The sequence below is a fragment of the Meles meles genome, chromosome 5 (assembly GCF_922984935.1).
Source record: "Meles meles chromosome 5, mMelMel3.1 paternal haplotype, whole genome shotgun sequence".
Lineage (NCBI taxonomy): Eukaryota > Metazoa > Chordata > Mammalia > Carnivora > Mustelidae > Meles > Meles meles.
The window spans coordinates 52942067-52965423 of NC_060070.1; positions in this window are offsets into that span (position 1 = coordinate 52942067).

Sequence of the window (23357 nt, forward strand, 5' to 3'; positions counted from 1 at the left end):
CTAAATTAGGGGCGCCTGGGTGGCTCAGTGGGTTAAAGCCTCTGCCTTCGGCTCAGGTCATGATCCCAGGGTCCTGGGATCGAGCCCCACATCGGGCTCTCTGCTCCGCAGGGAGCCCGCTTCCTCCTCTCTCTCTGCCTGCCTCTCTGCCTACTTGTGATCTCTCTCTGTCAAATAAATAAATAATATTAAAAAAAAAATCAGCTAAATTATTTCAGGATACCTAAGAATACTTCTGGAGAAAAAATTTATCCCTGACTTTCACAGTGGAAATGTATAAATATAGGAAAACAATTGCAAATATAATATATATTTAGAGAAAATTGCTAACTTCTATCATAAACTGACTAACTATAAGGTAATGTTTGTTATCTTTTAGAGTTCTATTTTTTAAATTTCTTTTCATTTCTTTTTTAATTTGGAGATCAACTTCTTTGAAGCCTGGACTCTCTGGCAAAACTTCTTTCCAAGAAAACTACTTGCTCTTCTAAATAACTTTATCTTTCCAGTACTTCCTTCACAGGTGAAAAGTAAAGATAATAAATATAATAATTCAAGTATACTAAAATGTTTTATCAGAATTATGTACTCTAGGATATTAATACGTCTTAGAGGAGACAGTGGGATGGTTTATGCTAATGTAGAACTTTAATGAAACTTGGTTGTAGTATTCCTGTCTTAAAGTGGTAAATTAACATTCAATAGAAGAAAAGTGAAATAGCACTTAAAAAGTATGAAAAGCTTTATTAAAGTTTGAATAATATAAAATCAGAATAACTGTAGACATTATTATTGATGGAGTCATTTAATAGTACAGAGATGTCCACTTTCACCCAAAACATAACTAGATTTCTAATGATACGTGAAAAAAGAAATAGAATGAAATTTGTAGAATAATATCATTCAAAATAAAACATTGCCAATTATTATATAAAGATATATGCATACATAAGGAAATATCAGGCTACTATGTGAATTCTTGTAGGTATAGAGGGGAATAGAGGTTGGTAATGAGGGTGGGAAAAATATAAAATAAAACAATGGGAGAAAGGTGCATGGGCTGGTGATAAGAACATGTTGTGGAATGAGTATGATCATGACAACTCTCAATATCTGAATGCCACACCCTCCTCTACCACAGATTCATATTAAGCATCTACTCGGTATCAGCTCAACTACCTTATCGTATTAATGAGAGAAACACATAATCTCTCTCTCTCCCTCCCTTTCCTTCACACATTCCCTCTCTCCCTCCCTCTCTTTTTTTCTTCTCTCTCCCACCATGGAGAAAAAGTAATTTGACCTTGATCTTCTACAAACATTGTATTCTCCATTGTCTAGTCCCAAAAGCAACTAAGTAATGGAATTTTCCATCCCAAGCCTGGGCTCTTGCACATCACCTGAAGTGGTATGAGAAGTCCCAGTTGAAAGAATCTGGAGTTCAGCTAAAAGAGGATTTAATTCTCTTCCCGGATGGAAAAGTTTCATTGCTAATTTCTATTCCTGTGATAAAGGAGGAATGAGCCATCATGATGACCTCCTTCAGCCAACATTTATCTGTCAGTATTATTATCTTCATATGACTGCATAATGACAAGGTCTATGTGGTTGATGTTTTCCTAGATCACAGACCAGGCTGTTTATGGCATAAAACTCATGATTCTTGCTACTTTACATTAAAAACAGAAGCCTTCTAACTCTGCTAACCACCCAGGATCCATGTGGGCTTTTTGAGCTTGGATGTGTCATAGCACTCAATTAGTTATTCATCTGTCTTTCACCGCTGTGAAATTAAATGTAAGGGCATTTTTACACAGAAACAGTCCTGAAATAGGTAACTATTTCTAATCTTTATTAATGCTGTCTTAATTGTTTCTAATTGATGTAATTTGAGAACCAGATACAGAGTGTCCAATTAACTTCAACAAGAGATGGCTGTCCTTAATCCAAAGTGCCAGGCTCTGTTCTGAATTCCAATGAAGAAAACGAAAACCCCTTTCTCTTCTCTTTTAGATCTTAATGCAAATGCATGCCTAAACATTTTCTTGTCAACAAAAAAGTGAAAAACAGGGATTTGAAAATAAGAGATTATGAAATAGGTCCCAGGAATTTTAGCATAATATAATTCTTGATTTTCTTTTTGTGATGTAATAGGTTAGAGAAATGGCTAATTGATCAAACTTGATCACGGGACAAGTGAAGATTTGGGTCCAAGCTCTTTGACTATCTAGCTGCATTTCTTTGAGGAAGAAAACAAACTTCTGAGTTCCCTTAATCATGAACAAAAAGTATTTTTTCAGGTTTGTCTAAATAATTAAATGAGATAATGCATAAGATATTTATTTACTATATACAGGAATAGCAAGGTATATATTAGAGTAAATAGTATGGTATCTTAATTTGTGTTCTTTCTTGATGTGTCTCTATGTGTCTCAATGTGCATAATAGTTTTTCACTTTTAAGAGTTTATAGCATATGACAGAAGGGTGAAGGAAAAAAGAGTTAATTAATGGCCAGTTTTTAAAGATGATAGTTTAATAACAATATTTCCAAATTTTGCTCTTTTTGGTAAATCATCATTTAGAAAATATAGTGATAGCATTCATTCTCCATAAATGGAATCCTAAAAGACTCCTTTCAATTTCAATTTCTTTGATATTTAGTTACTGATTTGTACCACTTGTTTAAGGTTAGACTATAATAAGAACATTTCAGAATTTCCCTCAACCAGCTTGTAAATAGTATCCTTTATCCCAGTGACTCTTTTAAGACCATGAGATTATTGCTGCCAAGCTTTGAATTTCTTTAAAGGAACCATTATCTGAAAATGAGGTATTTATTAATAAAGTAGAAAAATATTTATGTCATGCAAGAATTATTAGTTAGGATTAACTAATATGTTCTTCTACGTTAACTAATATGAAACCTACATTAGAAGTTAAGTAACACAGAGCCAACATTTGCATACTTAAAAATAAACATACACTAGGAAATGATTTCAGTTAAAAAAATGTGCATTTGAATATTTACAACTTGCAGAAAGCTGCCATTGAATTATATACCAGTTAATTGACATAATAATCATTTATTTAAAATGAATAACATTAGGGAACATTTTGCTTCCTGGATATCAGTGGGATATTTTCATATAATGAGCTTCCTGGTAGAAGGCAAGATTTCTTAATACTTTTTGGCTGATGAGGTGCCAATTTACATCTTCCAAATCAAGGTGTATTGAAAAAGGTCTCTTTCCCCTTAGCATTTTCACTTAATTCCCAGCACCAGAGATTCATCGCATCATATTTTATTCCCTTAGATGCCCAGAGATCCTTTGCTAAGATACAGGTACCCCAGGTACTAGCCAATAATTATCCATTTTTAAGAAACAATGTCCATGGGGCACCTGGATGGCTCAGTCGGTTAAGCATCTGCCTTTGGCTCAGGTCATGATCCCAGGGTCCTGGGATCAAGCCCCACATTGGGCTCCCTGCTCAGCAGGGTGTCTGTTTCTCCCTCTCCCACTACCCCTGCTAGTGTTCCCTCTCTATCTCTCTCTCTAAAAAAAAAAAAATAAGAAGAAGAAGAAGAAGAAACAATGTCCATGAGTCTCTTATGTTTCTGCATGTCTTGAAAGTGACAGGACTAACTGCCTTTTGTTCTGGAGGATCTTTCCAAAAGATGTTTGTATAGTAAACTGCCTTGGAAGATAGAGTCTGGTTCCAGAGTAGAGAATCGCTTTCTGTTCACCATAATAAAGATAATGTGTTCCATCACAGCAAAGGTCCCATAGGTTTGCTTTCAGCCCATTATAAAAGACTGGGGTTTCTTAAACTGGGGGGTTTCTCACCAAAAGCCTGCTGTATAGATAGCATCTACCCAGGCAGCTAGGTATCATCTCCACGTGACTTAGGGGTCAAAAGGAATTAATGTGGTCATTAAGCTCATGCTCCTTGCTGTGCTGTAATAAAGCCTTTTGTCTCTGACCCAGTGGTCTCATATTCTCTGCCAGCACCTGTGAAACTAATGCAGGCTAACTTGTTAGCTTGCAAATATGATAGTATCACAGACCCATTGCAGATCCTCCCCAGCCTTGACAGGCCATAAAGGAGATACATTGTGATTAGAAAGTGAAACAAGGTCTAGGTTAGAATAGAGAGTAGTCCAATGAGAATAGGCTAACATGGGTTATGCTGGATTCAGAACAGGTTAGAAAGTGAGGGATACTGGAACTTCAAGAGCAAGTATTATAAAGAGAGGTTTTTCAAAAAGGAATGATGGGAGGGTGCATGAGACAATGACCCACTTTATTCCTTTAAGTTAACAATCTAATATTTTTAATTTCCCTAGCATGAGGACATGGGAAAGCTTATTACATTGTCACATTGATTCTAGAGTATGAATGGTGAAAGTTCTATCGCCAGTGTATGCTTTGGAAAGGCAGGAAATCAATTACACTAGAATGGGCAAACACTTTTATAAATGAAAAGAATATTGAATATTGAAATAAAGCAATGGCATCAAAGAAAATAATGAAGTATGACTCTAAGTTTTTAGTTAAAAAACATTAACCAAAATGCTTGGGCATGCTAAGCATTCTTGTCCCTCTTTGCTTCAGTCAGCTAGAGTGGTTCCTCTAAAATTCAAGTCAGATTCCACTATTCCACCGCTCAAAATTCTTCCAGTGGATTCCCATATGTCCCAAAACCAACCCAAATTTGCTCACGGGGACTTAAGGGGCTTTCTGTAACCTGGCCCTTTGCAATCTCTCTGTCTTCATTTATAATCACTTCCCCATCACTTTCTCCTCTCTAGCCATGCTGGCCACATTGCTATTCATCAAACATGCCAAGATTTCTCTCATCTTGGGGCTTTTTCACTTAATGTTTCCTCTGCCCTGGCCACTTCTCCCCTTGCTGTCCCCAGCTTGCTTCCTCATGTCATCCTGGTTTCTTGTTAAATTGTGCCTTTTGAGAAATGCCTTCACTGACCACCATGTATAAAATAGCATTCATCCCCCCAGCTGTCACCCTGTCCTCTTTATACTTTTTTAATTCTTTTCATCACACTTAACACCACGAGACAGGATATATGTACTTAGTTAGCTACATATAACATATAAATGCACATACACACACAACCACTAGGTCACTTCCTCTGACATGTCTGTGAGACTCTAAAAACATGCTTTGTAAGTGCATTTGATCAAGTTACACATATCAGTAAGTAGTTGATTATTATGTCTTCATATACAGTTTGGTGAAGAAGAGTTTATATTTCTCAACAACAGTTCTGATACTTGACAGATAAGTTTACTGTTCAAATGAGGCACTTTGAGAATAAAGGACAAAATTAATAATCCTGTCAGGATAGAAGTAAACTTGGATTGTCCTAGGCAACCAAGGTGCATAGTTATTTTATTGGTGTGTGATCCAGGGTAGGAAATTCACAGCAGAAGCTTCTCTCTGTACCAGTCTTTCCCCACTTCGCCAGTGCTTGCCTTTCTCCCCAAAGAAAAGCTGTACTTCAAGTCTCTCCTCCTACTTCCTCTAAGAAACCATCCTGAGTACCATCTGCTCTCAGGCTGTGGCAGAAGCAGTCATCACTATGTCCTCTCAGACTTTTTGTGCACACCTGTATTCAATTTGTGATCCCTCATTAAACAACACGGTGCCTAACACCCACTATACTTTCAATAAATTTCCATTGATTGAATGAATTTGTTACTTGAGGCTTCTAGGGGACTTCCCAGCAGAGGAAGGTACATATCCAGCTGGATGTGGCCTTGGTTTGGATACCACGGTCGTCAGTAACAGCTTGATAGAGAGCTGAAGTCAATGGTGTTTTGATGGTCCTGACCTTCTTATTAAGAGCTATAAATATATCTCGTATCTTTATGAGTGATGCTGTATTCAATACTGAATGAACCGCTTTTCTTTCTTTCTTTTTTTTCCTTTCATGATTTCTTTATTTTTCTTTTAATTTTTTTAACCAAACTTACCTTCTTCTTCCTGAAAGCTAGAAGACAACTTCTCCTCTTTCTAGCAGCATGCTAATCTGCCTGTTTTACTCCCCTCTGGAGTCTGACAACTAACCACGACTTGAAGCCCTCTGGTCAGGCCGCTAGGAACTCTTTTAACACCATTACTTCTTTCATTTTTCTCTGCTAAGGGAGTCTTCACAGTTCATTAACTGAATACCAATCTTAGCATAATCTTTTTGCAGCTTTTTCTTAAACCTGAAACATTTAACCTTTAGGCATTGGAAATCCATCACATCTTTTTTTTTTTTTTCACTTTTATTTTGTTGGTGTTATTATTTTTTCTTTCATTTTTCTTAATCGGAACCTCATTAACTGTACAGAAGTCATGTGTCTTTTGCTGGTAAAGGAAAATTCCTCACAAAAGAAATCAGTCCATGGCAGCTCATTAATTTTTGGGGGAGGGAGGGGAGCTAAGGAAAGGGGTAGGGTTATTTTTTTCCAAGAAAATTAAAGGAACCATGAGGATAGAAACCACATTCATATTATCTGTGCATTGTAAAACCTAACCCTGTATTGCATAGATAGCAGGTATTCAATAATAGAGCTGAGCTGTCTACTATCATCACTTACCCACGTGGGTAGTTCAAACTGAGATGTGGTATAAGTATAAAATATACACTGATTTCAAAGATTTAATATATAAAAAAGTAAAATATCTCATTAATACTTTTTGTATTGATTACATATTGAAATCATGCTATTTTGGATATAGTAGATTAAATAAAAAATATTTTTAAAACATGTCACGTTTCCTTTTTATTTTACTTTTTAAATAGGGCTGCCAGAAAATTTACACGTATATATGTAGCTTACATCATATTCTCATTGAACAAAACTGAATTACAGCGTTTAAAACAGTAAATGATTTATAAAACTATAAATGGTAAGTATTTAATTCCTTCTATCTATAGATTGTTAATGTTATTGATGTTCATTTTTTTGGTGTAGTAGAAAAAGCACGTGTTTTGGTTTTACACCTACTTTCCTGAGCTCTAATGCTGCATTGGCATATTATGATTTCATTGTCCTGGGCAATTAGCTTAACCTCACGAGTTCTCATTTTCTCATCTGTTAAAACTGGGGGTAACAATGCCTGCCAGTTGAGTGAATTGGACATATTTAATTCATAGTAAGTACTACAAGTATTTTACTTCTCTTACCCTCTCTTACAGAGAGCTGTATTATTTCACTCCTCGATGATGTTCTATATGTTTAAATATTTGGTTAGAAATTTTGGCTGAAAAGAAACTTTCCTAATATGTTTATGAGAAGAAATTTGTGATTAGATTTAATATTTGGCAGAAAAAAAGATTCTGAAAAGTAGAGCATCTGTAGAGGGAAAGGTAAAGAAGTGGAGTAAATATGAAACAGACATACTGAAGCACAGATGTCCAAGTAAATATTGTGTATATTGAGGTAGTCACACTGTTTTTATTTTCATGATATTTATTAACTAGCTGTATATTTTATGGAAACTTCTTACAAGTAATGATTTTCAGATAATTTTGTGAAGTTGATGTTTCTGCTTTACAAATCCTTCCAGAAATACTGAATATGTTGGGGTTCCACTCACCCTGGTTTCATGTAAAGTGTTTGATTAAGAAAGAATACTATTTATCATACTTGCTAAAGATTTAATGGCTTGTATTTGGTGGAAACTAGTTCTCAGAAGCCGCATATTTAAAAGCTCTTTACCTCGCCTACAACCAGGGGTGTTCCATCCAGCCATGGCCTGGCCTGGTCTGCAAGTCTATGAGGTACGCTGACCTTTCAGTTCAGGGCATTCAACTTATTTCTTCTGGAAATTTCTTCAGGGATTGGACCTATATGAGAACTATTTAGTCTGGCGATATAACACAAAGTCTCAGAGGTGGGCAAGCAAACCCTCAAATATGTCTTAGCTTAAAGTATCATTTTTGATCTCCAACTATGTAGTATCCATAGGCCATGAGTAGACAGACACTCCACCTGAAGCTCCCATGTGACTGGAAGCTTCCAGGTTTTAACCAGGAAGAAAGGAAGATCAATATTCATTTTTATCTTATTTCCTTTGGTTTTCTTTTCTTCCCAATGATCTTGAGTGGTCCCCATTGCCATCTTATTTCTCTCTTTCATTTCTCCTTTGATGACCCCTCTTTGTCATTTGTACACTGAACTAAATGTCTATGATACAGCCCTCGTTTGCACATTGCTCATGTCATTTTTAAAAACTTCTCTTTTGAGACTGTGTTTAAAGTCCATTTTTTGAGCCACGTAAGCACTGTTGTCTTTCATATGATAAAAAGTTATAAATTATCAACCTCGTTTGCTTTTTGGCCTGTAGTTCTCACATTGAAGCATGCATCAGAATCACTTGGAGGTTTGTTAAAACTCAGAGTTTTTAATTTAGCAGAGCTAGGATGGGACATGATAATTTGCATTTCTAAGAAGCTCTAGGTGATACTGATTCTTGCAGCCCAGGGATCACACTTTGAGAACCACTTACTTGAACCATGCTGCTTGGGGCCTTATCTTACAACTAGTTTGAAGAGATGCATTTGCCATCTTCAAATTCTACTTAGGTTTCTAGTATATTCTCCTGTAATCAAGATACCCAACTTGAGAGTTTGAAGGCTTAACTGGTCTGGGATAGTGTTAGGCCAGTGTCCCCTTTGGTCTATAAACCATGGCAGTGAGGATAGTAGATTGATTGGGGAATATATTCTTTAATGCTTTTAAGTGAGGAATACTTGTCACTGCACTGAATTACTGTAATTTCAGCAGAGGTATGGAGGAGGCTTTTGAATTAGGCCTTCTAACTCTTACACTATAGTATGCTCTACTGTAATATGCAACAAAGGCATCAGTGGCCATAAAACATTAACTGACCAATGCATACTGAGCTATATGTTGTGTTTATAATACAAAAGGAAGTACAGTATTTGGAAAAATCATACAGAAATGTATTTTCCTAACATCCTCTGAGGGTGTATGATAGGCATTTATTTTCTTTTGTTATCTTTTAATTTTAAAATATGGTTTATGGGTGCCTGGCTGGCTCAGTCATTAAGCCTCTGCCTTCAGCTCAGGTCATGATCCAGGATCCTGGGATATAACCCCACATTAGGCTCCCAGCTCAGTGGGAAGCCTGCTTCTCCCTCTCCCATTCCCCCTGCTTGTGTTCCTGCTCTCACTATCTTTGTGTCAAATAAATAAATAATTTAAAAAAAATAATAAAGTAATAAAATAAAATAAGGTTTAGTCTTGAGTGGATTCTACCAGCAGATAGCTCAGCCAGTTTTACTGACTGGAGGCAAATAAGTAAAATGAACTCTAGTTCCTTTTTTAAAAAAATTAATTATAACACCAGGAACTCAGTTGCTACTGTAAAAAGGACCTGCCAACTGAGGCCTACATCTAATTACTATTTAGTTCTCTTGTGGGTTGTTTTAGGTGCATCAAAGCCAGCGTTAGCCTTTTGAATGGGTAAATTCAGGACTTCTCATCATAGCTTCCAGTTTAGAAAGTTTAAAATGAAGGCACCTGGGTAGTTCAGTCTTTAAACGTCTGCTTTTGGCTCAGGTCATGATTCCAGGGTCCTGGGTCCTTCATCAGGCTCTCTGCTCAGTGGGAAGCCTGCTTCTCTCTTTCCCACTCCCCCTGCTGTGTTTCCTCTCTATATATAAATAAATAAATAAAATCTTAAAAAAAAAATGTTAAAATGATCTCAGTCAATGATTTAAGTGGTATTCTTACCTCACTAGTCTGCTTACTTTCACCCATCTCCTGGCTGCCTAAATTCCCTCACATACTCAAATTATCTTTTCATTTTTTAAATGACTCATGTGTTCAAGTTTTTAAAAAATGACAGCACAACCGTCATCATTTTTCCCAAAGTATGATTATTAAATATAGCAACTCTTATGCTCAGATGGCTAGTGCAGGGAGAAAAAGAGGAAGGCAGTGAAAGGAAATTGGATGTGTTAAGAATCTTATCCATTAGTCATACCTTTTTCTTTTTTCTATTTTCTTTTTTCTTTTTTTTTTTTTTTTGCCTTGTTCTTATCGCTCTAGGAGGTCTTTGTGTGCTAGTTTTTTGAAGACAAAGAATAAACGAGGATTGCACCCAGCATATTACTGTTAAGGAAAACTGAGTTCTAATAAGCCGAAGTATGTCAAACTTTTAATTTCTTTTGCATTTATCTTGTAAATTTGGCAAGGCCATGGCTACAAGTGAAAGATGAGAAGTTGTATAATTATCTAGATTATCAACTTTAAAAATGTTTCCAATTAAGTCTGCCATGGAAAAGTTTGACTTGAAAAATTCTTTTTTAATCTCAAACTACCACCATCCCACTGGTGAGTGATCAGGCTGTGGGGCTTATACAGAAGTTCCCTTAGTTCTTATCTTCTGCTGCAGGACTGGCATAAACACTGGAGATCCTTCTTCTTATAGTTAGAACTCACAAACTGCTACAATGATGATGCGTGTATAGATGTAGTAAGTGTAGCAATACACTTTTGCTTCAAAGAAATAAAAAATACCTGTTTTTTAAATTAAAAAAGGCAAAATCTGTTTTTAGGTTAATAAAAAGGATATGAGGCATTCTCTATCCTATTCCTATATATACATGCTCACACAAGGTATGGAAATTTCCATAAAGTCATTCAAACTTCATTTTATGATCTTATTTAATATAAATAAATGAATAAATAAGAAAAAAATTATTGGTGCCATTCAACATGTTCTCAATCATGTCGGGACCAAGTATCATGTATCAAAACTAAAAATATAAAGTGTTTAAAGAAAACCACAGAAAAATGATTTTTATGCCTTTGCTTATTTAAGGAACATTAAATGAAATGGGAATTAGATTTCTATAATTTCCTCCTAAGTTCTAACTGCTTTTTTAAAAAAAGAAATACCAAAAATACATAGATGCACAATATTAAATTGAATGTACCCATAATATTGTTGATCCTGAATTCTTCAATAAAAATTGAGCAGATGTCAGTAAAGAAAAACAGTTTTTTAAAAGATTTTATTTATTTGAGAGAGAGAGAGAGCGAGCATGAGAGGGGTGAAGGTCAGAGGGAGAAGCAGACTCCCCGTGGAGCTGGGAGCCTGATTCAGGACTCGATGCTGGGACTCCAGGATCATGACCTGAACTGAAGGCAGTCGCTTAACCAACTGAGCTACCTATGCACGCCAAGAGAAACTAATATTAAGTGTATTGCTCTCCGTTTTCAGTCTGAAATAACAGAGAGCAGGCACATTATGAATGTCTGCTAAACTGATGTCCAGCCATAGTTTCTTTTTTTTTTTTTTTAAGATTTTATTTATTCATTTGACAGACAGGGATCACAAGTAGGCAGAGAAGCAGGCAGAGAGAGAGGAAGGGAAGCAGGCTCCCCGCTGAGTAGAGAGCCCGATGTGGGGCTCGATCCCAGGACCCTGGGACCATGATCTGAGCTGAAGGCAGAGGCTTTAACCCACTGAGCCACCCAGGCGCCCCCAGCCATAGTTTCTTAACACTACAAATACTGGGATCCAGGGAGTCGTGGTTAAGAGGTAATTAGAAGAGGACAATGGCATTGCACCAGATCCTAATTTATCACACAATACCCCCCAGGAAATCATCCCCTACCCTTTGTGTTCCTTATCCTTCATCCATCAGTCACAGTAAATGATGCTTCTTTGTAAAGATAGATTCTTTGGAGGCTGTCCTGACAATGGCAGGTCTGAGCTGTAATGATGATGTGTCCTCATTGTATTAATTCTTTGGTTATTATAGTCCCACAATCTACCCATTAGAAGTTCAATCTTATGATTAAAATGATTCTTCTCTTGTCCATGTTGAACAGTCACATTTCCATTGACATTTCAGGAGTTATTCTCCCCATGGTTTGTTCTGGAGCATCTGGAGCCTCAGTCTACTGCCACAACCCAACTTCCCTGTTTCTGGGGCTATGTGAGGGAAGTCACATCTGGCTGGTGCACACGTGAGCCCTGTGGATGATTTGGTCTCTAAATCTAGTAGATGACTCAAAATTATCACAGATTAACTTGATATATACTCACATTCTTATGTTAATGCAACTAAGCTAGATTTGGTAATTTCCAGTTGAACCACTTAATTTGCAATTGCATTTTTTTGCCACCACCAAACTGCAGAGTAATGTTGATGCCTCAAAAACAAGCTTGTTCTCTTAAAACACAAGGTTTTCTTATGTTTTAAAGTCATGTATCCACAAAAGATGTGAAATTTGAAAACATATTTCACCTAAATTCAAGATTTTAGAGCTTTCGAGAGAAAAAGAAAATACTAGTGTGAGTTAGCATATCAGGCTTACCATGATGAATGCAGTCCTCAAGGGACCTCCTATTACATTCTTACAACAAGAAAGCATTATTAATATGGTTTTATAAGAAGTTTGATTCTTCTTAACAAAACACACACTGCTTGATTATGTTTAATTAAATTTCAATAGCCCTTTACTGTTTATTTGCTTTCAGTTTCTTACATTGTTGATGATAATTACTTTTGTATTTTTGGATGCCAAAATTAAAGGGCCAATAGAGGTGGGTTTAAGCTGCTGAAATATGGGAAAATGGCTTTTCAATGTTCCATTCATCTATGGCAGCATATACATATGTATATTCTCTGGGACCCTCCATTTAGAAATCAATTCATAAAGTAAAATATTTGTGAAGTGTTATATCATTTATTTAGCTTAGAACTTAAAACTTTGTAGTTTTAAGAAGTTAAACAGTGAGTATTCACATATGAACATCTGTGAGCATTCATTTGGATAGCCAAGCCCTTATAAAAGACTGTGCCAACCATACTACCTTATTATTGTTTTATTGGAGCCATTGTACCATGATAAGTAGTTGATGGTGGGACAGAAAAATGTGCATTTGGGGATTGCATGAAGGTGGCTTCCTCCTCTGAGAACTTGGAGGATCAGAGGCATTTCATTGTGATGGGCTATGCTGGTGTCATTGGAGCAAAAAGCTGTCCCTGTCCAGGAGAAGGCAGATGTGGACCACACACTTCACCATGCCTCCACTTTCCAAAGGTTCACAAAGCAATGGTAAACACAGTATCCTAAGAATCAGCCAATCCCTTAAGCACTTCAATCAGAGATGGCAATGTGGGACTCCAGCCACAGTGTGACACACAAGGAAGCAGAACTGGGACATCAGGTGTTGTCAACAATAGAGGCACCTGTGCCCATTGCAATAGAGATAGCAGCAATATGGGCACAGTGACGGCAAGGCATGAAAGCAGAGAAGTGTTGATGGTGTAATTGACAACACATGTAATACAATGACAAGGGAAATTCCTACACATTATTGCTAGGGGCAGGAGAGAGTGAGGATGGAGAGGACTGAATTCTTTAAAAAGAGCTAATTTTGATCATCAAGACAATAAACGTATAAGTTATTGGGCATATGGGTGGCCCTATCAGTTAAGCATTGAGTCTTGATTTCGGCTCAGGTCATGATCTCAGAGTCTTGGATGGAGCCTGAGTCTGGCTCCAAGCTCAGCAGGGAGTATGCTTGAGGATTCTCTCTCTCTCTCTCTCCCCCTCCCCTGCTTATTCTCTCTCTCTCTCTCTCAAGTAAATAAATAAATCTTTTTAAAAACATTTAATTTAACTATAATTTATTTTAAATTTAATTTAATATAAATTTAATTTAACTATAATTTAAAGAATAAGAAACAAAGCAAGCTCATAAAACTGCCTCTCAGATATCTTGAGAGAAGTTCTCCTGTAATTTCCTATTAATGGGTTATAGAAACACCTTGGAGATATTGTGGGTTTGATTCCAGACCACCACAATAATGCAAATATCACAATAAAGCCAGTCAAGTGACATTTTTGACTATCCAGGTCATATAAAAGTTACATTTATAAGATACTTAGTCTAGTTAGTGTGTATCATGTCTAAAAATATAATGTGCATATCTTAATTAAAAAATACTTTACTGCTAAAAAATGCTAACCATCATTTGAGCTTTCAGTGAGTCATAATCACTGATCACAAGTCACCATAACAAAAGTAATGACAAAAGTTTGAAATACTTTGATAATTACCAAAATGTGACACAGAGACATGAAGTGAGCAAATGCTGAAAAACTTGCTTGACACAGTGTTGCTACAAACCTTCATTTTGTAAATAATGTGATGTCTGTGAAGTGAAGCTCAATAAAATGAGGTATGGTTATATTAGCAAGCTTTAACCTTTTCTTTCCATGTTTAATGAATGTGACCCCACTCTCCAGGCCTTACTAACATATGTGAGTATAGTAAGGTGGCAAAAATACTTAGTTTTTCTATTTGTTCAAAAATTTACTTGCTATGTGCTGGGATAAAAAACAATTTTCTATTAATAATAATTATACATACCTTTCCCTATGTTCAAGATGAGAGAAATGTCTCTTACAAGTGAATTTCTGTTATATAAGAGGTAATAATTGAAGGATATATATCCTGTGTATTTTAGTCTATGGACCCTTTTTCATTTTTTCCAAGGAATTATACTTTAGTGCAATTAAATAAAATTAATTGAATTAAGTAAATATCCTTTGTAAGTTTCTTTGCCATTATGACAATGTAGGAATTGTTTTTATATGAAAGTTTCACTCCCAATCAATTAGTTTCTCTTTGTTAACTCTTTGGGTTAGATTCATTCTAAATGGATTCAAAGGCAAGCTTTGTCAAAATGCCATAACACATTACACAATCATTACATGTCCTATAAATAGAATTGTGCTCTGGAGCCCCTTCCACAATTTTAGCAGGATTTTAAATGTCTGAAACCCTTGGTAAATGATTTGAGTGGATGCCTCTTCCCCCTCCAACTTTCCCAAATCTCAACTCTCTGATCTTTTCCTCTCCACTTCTCAGTAAATAAAAATAGGTTACTATTGCTTATACTGATTGTCAAGTATGGGAGCCAGCTTAATAGATAATTTGACCTCTTGTGTACCTTCAGAAAGAATAGCTCAACACCTACCTTATCAAATCATTTAAATTATTATTTTTGGCAGATATTTCCCAAAATTACATTAGTTTAAAACATTGGCTATAATTTAGGAACATATTTCATGACAGACTTTTTTTTAGGAATGCTCACAGAAGAATTTTTAAGGTTGGCTATTTTATGGACAATGTTTAAGTTATTTTACTGAGCTACCATTATACATATTCTAAAATTAATACTTTCACGTTTTATGTCTGTAGAACTTTAAGGGCCTAATCAGTCATGCTCTATATTTGGAGCAAAAGATCAATATTCAAAGCAAAGTATTAGTCCCATCTGTAGGAAGATCTGCAGACTTCTGTATGAGGATAGTAATACATTCATGTGAGACCTCCATATGAGTGAACAAAATTTTTTTTTTTTTTTTAAAGATTTTATTCATTTGACAGAGAGAGAGATCACAAGTAGATCAGAGAGGCAGGCAGAGAGAGAGGAGGAAGCAGACTCCCCGCGGAGCAGAGAGTCAGCCGCGGGGCTCGATCCCAGGACCCTGAGATCATGACCCGAGCCGAAGGCAGCGGCTTAATCCACTGAGCCACCCAGGCGCCCCGAGTGAACAAAATTTTAAGTGGATATGAAACTTAACTATTCTCTGAAGTGGTTTTTAAAGTATTTTGCTTTCCTTTAATCAAGAATAATCTGTTGCTAGAGAACATAAACCCAAGTTGTTTCGTTAATTGAAGTTTCATCTATAAATAAAAACAAACTATATATAATCCCTCCTGTAAAACAAGAGGTGGTCCAGAGATTTTCATTTTACTGTGATTTTTACTGTTATCATTGAAAGCACCCCATCCTCTACTTCTAGTGATATTTCAACTTTAGAGACAAATAGGTTACTGTAAAATGAGGTCTTATCCACTTAATTAAAAAATGGTACAGTCTAACATATTGTATTAATTTTTAAAAATACGTGAGTAAAAGAAGATATTTATATTGTAAGAAAAGAAAACATGTTTCCAAGAGGACATTTGGTTAGTCTATAATATTATTATTTATGTGAAAGGGTATTCTCCCTCAAAAATATGACTGTTTGCCCTCCAAGGAAGGTGTATCACCAGAGCAGAAGAGAAAGCCTCTAGTTACCTCTGCCAAGGACACTGCTAGATTGTCTGTTTCCTGGTGTTCTGATATTACACTCATCAAGCAATTTTCATATTTTAATTTGACTACCCATGTAGATTTTCCACTGGGACAGAATATGCTAACCATTAAATGTAGACATTTAGTCTACTTGAAAGAGGTTTTTTTAAGTTATAAATGAATAAATGATAATTCCAATTTTATACATCAGTCCTTTGAGCTTGCTTAGCTTAAGTCTATCCCAGAGAGACTGATTGATTCTCAGTACTTGATAAAACAGAATTTCTGGTCATTCGCAACTGAGAATGAGATCTCAAAAATAATGACCCAACTGAGGTGTTCCTTTGGAGGGGACTTCCCAGATATTTAAAGACTGAATTATATTAGTGATGAGAGGATGGCAAATAATGTACATAGTGAAAAAATACTTGGGATATAAAATTAATGCCCCTCTTTGTGGCATTTTTATACCCCTACACTTTGATGCAGTTGCTAAGGAAAGGCATAAAATATGATGCTATGAAGCTATAATACCATGAAGAAAAAATAACAGGACAGTAGAATAGCCAAGTCTTCTAACAGTGCAGTAGTTTTCAGCCTTTCTTGCAGACGGGCAGGTGTGACCATGTATAGTGTGCTGATACCATAGTGTAATCACCAGGGACCAGTGCTTACTAGTATCATCAAGGAAAGGCCAACATGGACCTAACTGGATGCCCGTCCTTGGCCTGCTAGGGGAAGAGAGGGAAAATGCTGCAACTGAACTTTGGAGGAATTAGGTTGAGAATGACAATAGATGAGAAAGGTTAAAATTTGAACAAATGACTGGTATCATAAGGCTTCATGAAAGGCATTATTACTACAATCCATGATTCCATTACTCCATCCATTACTGCAATTCAAGGATTCATGAGCTTCATGCACTGTATTTTCTCATCAGTTTTTTTTTAAAGATTTTATTTATTAATTTGACAGAGAGAGACACAGAAAGAGAGGGAACACAAGAAGGGTGGGTGGGAGAGGGAGAAGCAGGCTTCCGGCAGAGCAAGGAGCCTGATGTGGGGCTTGATCCCAGACCCTGGGGTCATGACCTGAGCCAAAAGCAGATGCTTAATGACTGAGCCACCCAGGCACCCCTCTCATCAGTTTTTAATAGAAACTATGACTTTCTAATCAGTGCAAATGCATCCAGATTAACATTTGAATTGATAGACCCACTAAAGTAGTTTGCTCCCTCTAATGTGGGTGGGCCTCATTCAATTGATTGAGGACTTGAATACAATAAAGTCTGAATGAATGGAAACTCCCTAGACTTGATTTGCTAGCTCAAGCTGGGGCGTTGGTTTTTCCTGGCCTTAGAACTTGTACTGGAACTACCCATAGTCTATCCTGGGTCTCTAGCTTGCCAATACATGTCGATGTGTCTATATTACATGTTACACGCATGTTACACATACACACACATTCTATTGGATCTGTCAGGTGAAGATTCTGGATGCTCTATAACAAATACTAAAACATGTGGAAGTGGCTTTGGAACTGGGTAATGAGTAGAGACTAGAAAAACTCAGGGAAATGCTAGAAGTATGGGCATTCTGGCGAGGTCTCAGATAAAAATGAAGAATATGTTATCAGAAACTGGAAGAAAGATGATCCCTGATACAAGAGCGGCAAAAACTTGGGTTAACTGTGTTCTAGTGTTTTAACTGAAGGTAAACTTTTGAGGAATGAAATCTGATATTTCGTTTCTAAGCAAAGTGTTGAAGAAATAGCTTGGTTCCTCTTAACTGCTTATAGTAAAATGCGACATTGTTATGATTTTAGGTGGTGGGGTTCAGAGCCAGTGACCAAGGAAGAATTCTTGAGATGTCTTTGGTGCAAAAAAGTGGTTTTATTAAAGCATAGGGACAGGACCCATGGGTAGAAAAAGCAGCACTGGGGTCATGAGGAATGGCCAGTTATATACTTCCAAATTGGGAGGAGATTAGGGATAGCATAAGTCTCCAAGGAATTTTGGAAGCAAGGTTTCCAGGACCCTGAGGGAGCTAACTGTTGTTAGGAAAAGGTAATTTATTACTTTAGTAAACCCTCAGTCATGACACCCTCTGGATGTGTATCAGTGGGCCATATGTTTTCAGGATGATTACTAACACATATTTTGGTGGGCAGAGATAAAGGAAGTTTCCAAAGGAATTTTTATATATTAAAGTAGATTTATAGGATCCCGAGGTAGGGGTGGGGGTCAGGATAATGTTTTACTCTTAGCAAAGTATTAACATTGAAGCAGCTGAATTCCTAGAGGAATGTCACTGTTTGTTTTAAGGACTTGTCAATGGACTATAAGTAATAAGGAAATTCAGTTTTTCTTTTGCCTTTTCTTCCCATACCAAGATGAGAGACATGGACTCCAGAAGGAATTGCTAAGCAAAAAGGAACAAGAATGCAAAGACTTGGACATTTCTCATTCTCTCTATACTGTAAAAAGTGAGAAAGCATCTTTTGAAAAGAACATCATGGGTGTAGCTAGACTAACACTCAACAAAGAGTTTATAAGATTATATGAACAGAAACACTGTCTATTTATATTAAAGGAGATTGATGGGGTACCTGGGTGGCTCAGTGGGTTAAAACCTCTGCCTTTGGCTCAGGTCATGATCCCAGGGTCCTGGGATCCAGCCCTGCATCGGGCTCTCTGCTCAGTGGAGAGCCTGCTTCCTCCTCTCTCTCTGCCTGCCTCTGTGCCTACTTGTGATCTCTGTCTGTCAAATAAATAAATAAATAAATCTTTTTTTTTTTTAAAGGTATTAACTGGAAGAAAGAGATATCAAAGTTATGCTCTTAACTTTATTAACAACACTGTTTAGGCAAGTAGTCACTAAAGTCAATCCACAAACTACTCAGGAGTATACAATACCGTCTATGAGGTCAGTGTCAGAAAAATATTGGAACTTCTGTCCATGTTCATTTTAATCTCATATTTTGGTGAATATTTTGTAATATGCAAACATATTAGCAATTATGAGCACATAATTATAAATAAAATATATACTATGAAGGTGTGTTTAAAACATTTAGTAATTGGGCTATGTAACAGAAAAATTCGAAGATCGTTGCTTTAATCAACTGTGTTATTCCATAGGTGAAAGATTTGTTGATTTGGCAGGGATCCTAGATGATATTTCTTAGGAGCTGAAGGTCAGCTGAAGGGCTTTAAGTATGGGAACACTATGGTCAGATTGTTTTTCAGAGAGCTATTCAGAAGATGTACTGGAAGACTGGTTGGAGGGGGACAGCAAAAGTAGGGTGAGCATTTAGCAAACTCTTCCTCTAAGTAATATATAACAAGGATTTTATATGGAAGGAGTGTTAATAAAGACAGGAAAACACTGGATCAAGAAATAATTAGCAGCTGAAATAAGCAGAATGTGTTGGTTTATTGAGGAGTATGAGGGGAAAAGAATGAAAAATGACTCTAAGATTTTAGCTTATATGACCAGTTAAAGTTATCTATGATAGAAAATCCAACTGGGGATGGTTTAGGGGTGATACATGGTCCATATAGTTGTAAGCATGTTGAGTTTGAGATACTCAGGCATTCTGAAGATGGAGATACACGAAAAGGAACTTGGGATCTGAGGCTTAGAGAAGAAGTCTGGATGGATGTACGGGTTTGAGAGTCAGAACAGGGACAAGGGGAGGGACAATGGAAGTATAAAGTACAAATGTAGGGAAATATTAAGAACATTCATATGCCAAGGAAACAAATGCAAGGCATTTTTAATTTATCTGATCTAAGCTTCATGGTGTGAATTTTTAAAGAAAATGGATGAAGTGGAAAATGGTGATTCACAGGTGGTGATATTTTTCAATCTTTGAAAACATCTGCTATTCAAGATGGTATCACAAGGTGTGAAAGGCAACTTTTATTGTGAAAAATTAGCGCAGTGGTAATTTGGTTTCTATATTATAATGAATATGACTAAAATTGAATGTTGGAATTAAATTAGCTAAATACATGTGAATTTGCATATTGTCTTTTGTAAAATACTGGGGCCAAAATTTGTGACAATAAATGAAAAATAACTCTAGCTAAATTAAAATTTCAGTTTATCATGTTCTGAGAAAAAAATATTATGTATTCAAAAAGTAACAAAGGTGCTATTTATCATAGCTAATTAAAAATATTTCCATTCTTGGTCACCAGGGTGGCCCAGTTGGTTAAATGTCAGACTCTTGGCTTTGGCTCAGTTCATGATCTCAGGTCCTGGGACTGAACCCCACTTTGGGCTGCAGGCTCAGAGTGGAATCTGCTTGAGATTCTCTCTCTCTCTCTCTTCCTCTGGCCCTCCTCCTGCTTGCTCTCTCTCTAAAATAAATAAATGAATCTTTTAAAAAATATACCATTCTTTTCACATTTTTGATCCTTTAAATGAATTTTTTCTTCCTCCTGAATATTCTCTCCCTTCATTTTAACTTGGTGAACTTCTTCACCCTGAACACCCAGTTAAGTTTATATCCTTCAGAAAGTTTTATTTAGTCTCCCTCATAGTAGTCTCACCTATCTATGCTTTTATAGAACATTTAAAAACCTATTACCTAATTTATCATATTTTACTATAATTATTATTTTCTTACATTAAGATTGCATTTATTTATTTTTAATAGACTATTATTTATTTTTCTTTCTTATTGACTCTCAGATACAGAGGATTGAGCTAACAATGGTCTTTAATTCATGATATGCCACCATCATTTTCGGAGTCACATTCTCAGGTATCTATGACATAGTTTTTCCTTCATATTATACTGTCATTGAAAAATATAGATAGTATAAAAATGCATGTTTAAAATGTTCCTTCCTCTTTTCTATAAGCATTGTTTTTAAAATATAAATTATTTTTAATATGTATAAAATATATATTATTTATTTAATATACATTATAGATAGATCCACTTTGGAAGGCATATATCAAATCTGTTGCTATATCACAATGCTTAAATCATTCACCTCACTTCATCTCATCATGTAGGATTTTGATCATCTCACATCATCACAAGAGGCATGATTACAGTACAATAAAATATTGTGAGACAGAGAGAGAGAGCACATTCACATAATCTTTGTTACAGCATATTGTTATGATTGTTTTATTTTATTATTAGTTATTGTTGTTATTCTTTTACTGTGCCTAATTTAGAAATTAAACTTAATCATAGGTATATATAGGGAAAAATGTAGTTTATATGAGGTTCAATACTATCTGCTGTCTTAGGCATTCACTAAGGATCTTGAAAAATATCCCCTCAGATAATGGGAAAATACTGTATATTCTTAAAAATAGCCTCTTATAGATATGATTGAAACATTTTTTTAACAGTTGAATTACTAGGTCTTAGAATATATGTAATTTTAGTGTGAGTAACTATTAGAATATTCTCAAGAGTAACAACAGGAATGAAGGAGATCTTATATCATCATGTTTCTGCCAAATATAGACCAAACACATGCGTGTAAATGGATAGATAACTCGTTATCTTAGTTCTGTATTTCTAAGCAATGAATTTCAAGATCTCTTTATATACCAGTTGGAGCTTTGGACTACCTCTATGTAAATTCACATTCTTTGCTGATTTATTCTGGAATTGTATTTCTCTTTCTGGTTGATTTGAAGTATTTTAGATATTATTTCTTTGTCAGTTTTAGACATTATAGCTATTTATTCTCAGTAATTTCCCAGTCTATTAACTTGCTCATAGTGTTTTTCATTGAAGAAGAAATTTTTAGTTTTATGTAATTAAATCATTAAATATTTTCCACCATAGATCCATATGAATTAAACGATATATTCATTAAAGAGATTCCAGCCAGATTTATGATTAGGACTTCTTGTAATAATTTTGTGACACTTGAAATGTTCAGATAATGAATATTTGAAATTTTCCTGTAGAGGAGCATAGATTTTCCCTTCATTAATTTGGGAGTTGTTTTACATTATTAAATAGAGTTTTAGATTATGTTCTATATTTTTGGTATATTTTTTCTTAATTCTTAGGCACTTCATTTATTTTTACTACTATTACAAATTATATCTTGCTTTTGGGTATGTTGCCTATCTGTTATTGCCTGTGTACAGAAACAGTATTTATTTTTATATGTTGATCTTGATCCAGGAAATATATGGAACTTAATTCTAATATGTTATTAATGCTGTTGGCTTTTCAAAGTAGATTATTTTATCATCTTTAAATAATAGTTTATGTCTTCATTTTAAAAACATATATATCTTATTTGTCTTCTCCTCTTTTTTCCAGGAGCTCAGTACTCTGTTAAACAAGAAAAGTTATAATAGGTATCCTGTCTTGCTCTTTATTTTAACAAGAGATGTATCTAAATGTCTTTTTTAAGAAAAACATTTGCTGTCAGTTTTTGATTAGAAATTTTCTAATCTTCTTTTCCCCCTCTTTTATCCTATGTGCTCATTTATATCAAATAATTTTCTTCATCTGTAATCATGAGTTTGTTACTTTTGTCTGTGGCCAATTACACTGATATATTTTCTGCTATTCAGTCATCTTTGCATTCTTTGGATAAACAATGCTTGATTATGATGTATTATAACCATATATTACAATCAGAAGACTTTAGATAGCCAGTATCTCTTTAAAATATGTGCCTCTATAATCATACATGGAAAAGTATTATAATTTTTCTTTTCTTGGATGGTCTATATCAAAGATTTGAATAAAAGTTCCAGTAGTCTCAAAAAATGGCAGTATTTTAGTGTATCTCTCTCCCTCACTCCCTCTCTCCCTCTTCCTCTCTTTCTCCCCCTCTCTCAATTGGTACATAAATAGATAGAAAATATAGTTCGTGATGGCATTATCCTGTGTATCTGTATATATACAGTTTTTATAATACTTATGAATAAATAAATGGTCATTTTCCCTAAGTGCCTGTTGATTTGATTGATAAGGTTTATGCTCATGTATACCAAAAAAAAGTCACTAACCAGTGGATATACCTAAAAGGCTAAAAGAAATATGGAAACTCTAGGAGAGGAATTCTGATAACTTCCTCTCTGTTTAGCACCACTTCTGAAACAGTTAATGTATCAGTGTGTGTCTGTAACTAAAGACTGACCAGTTCCTGAAGAATGGTATATATAATGCAAATAATATTTTGTTTATCAGAAGGAAGT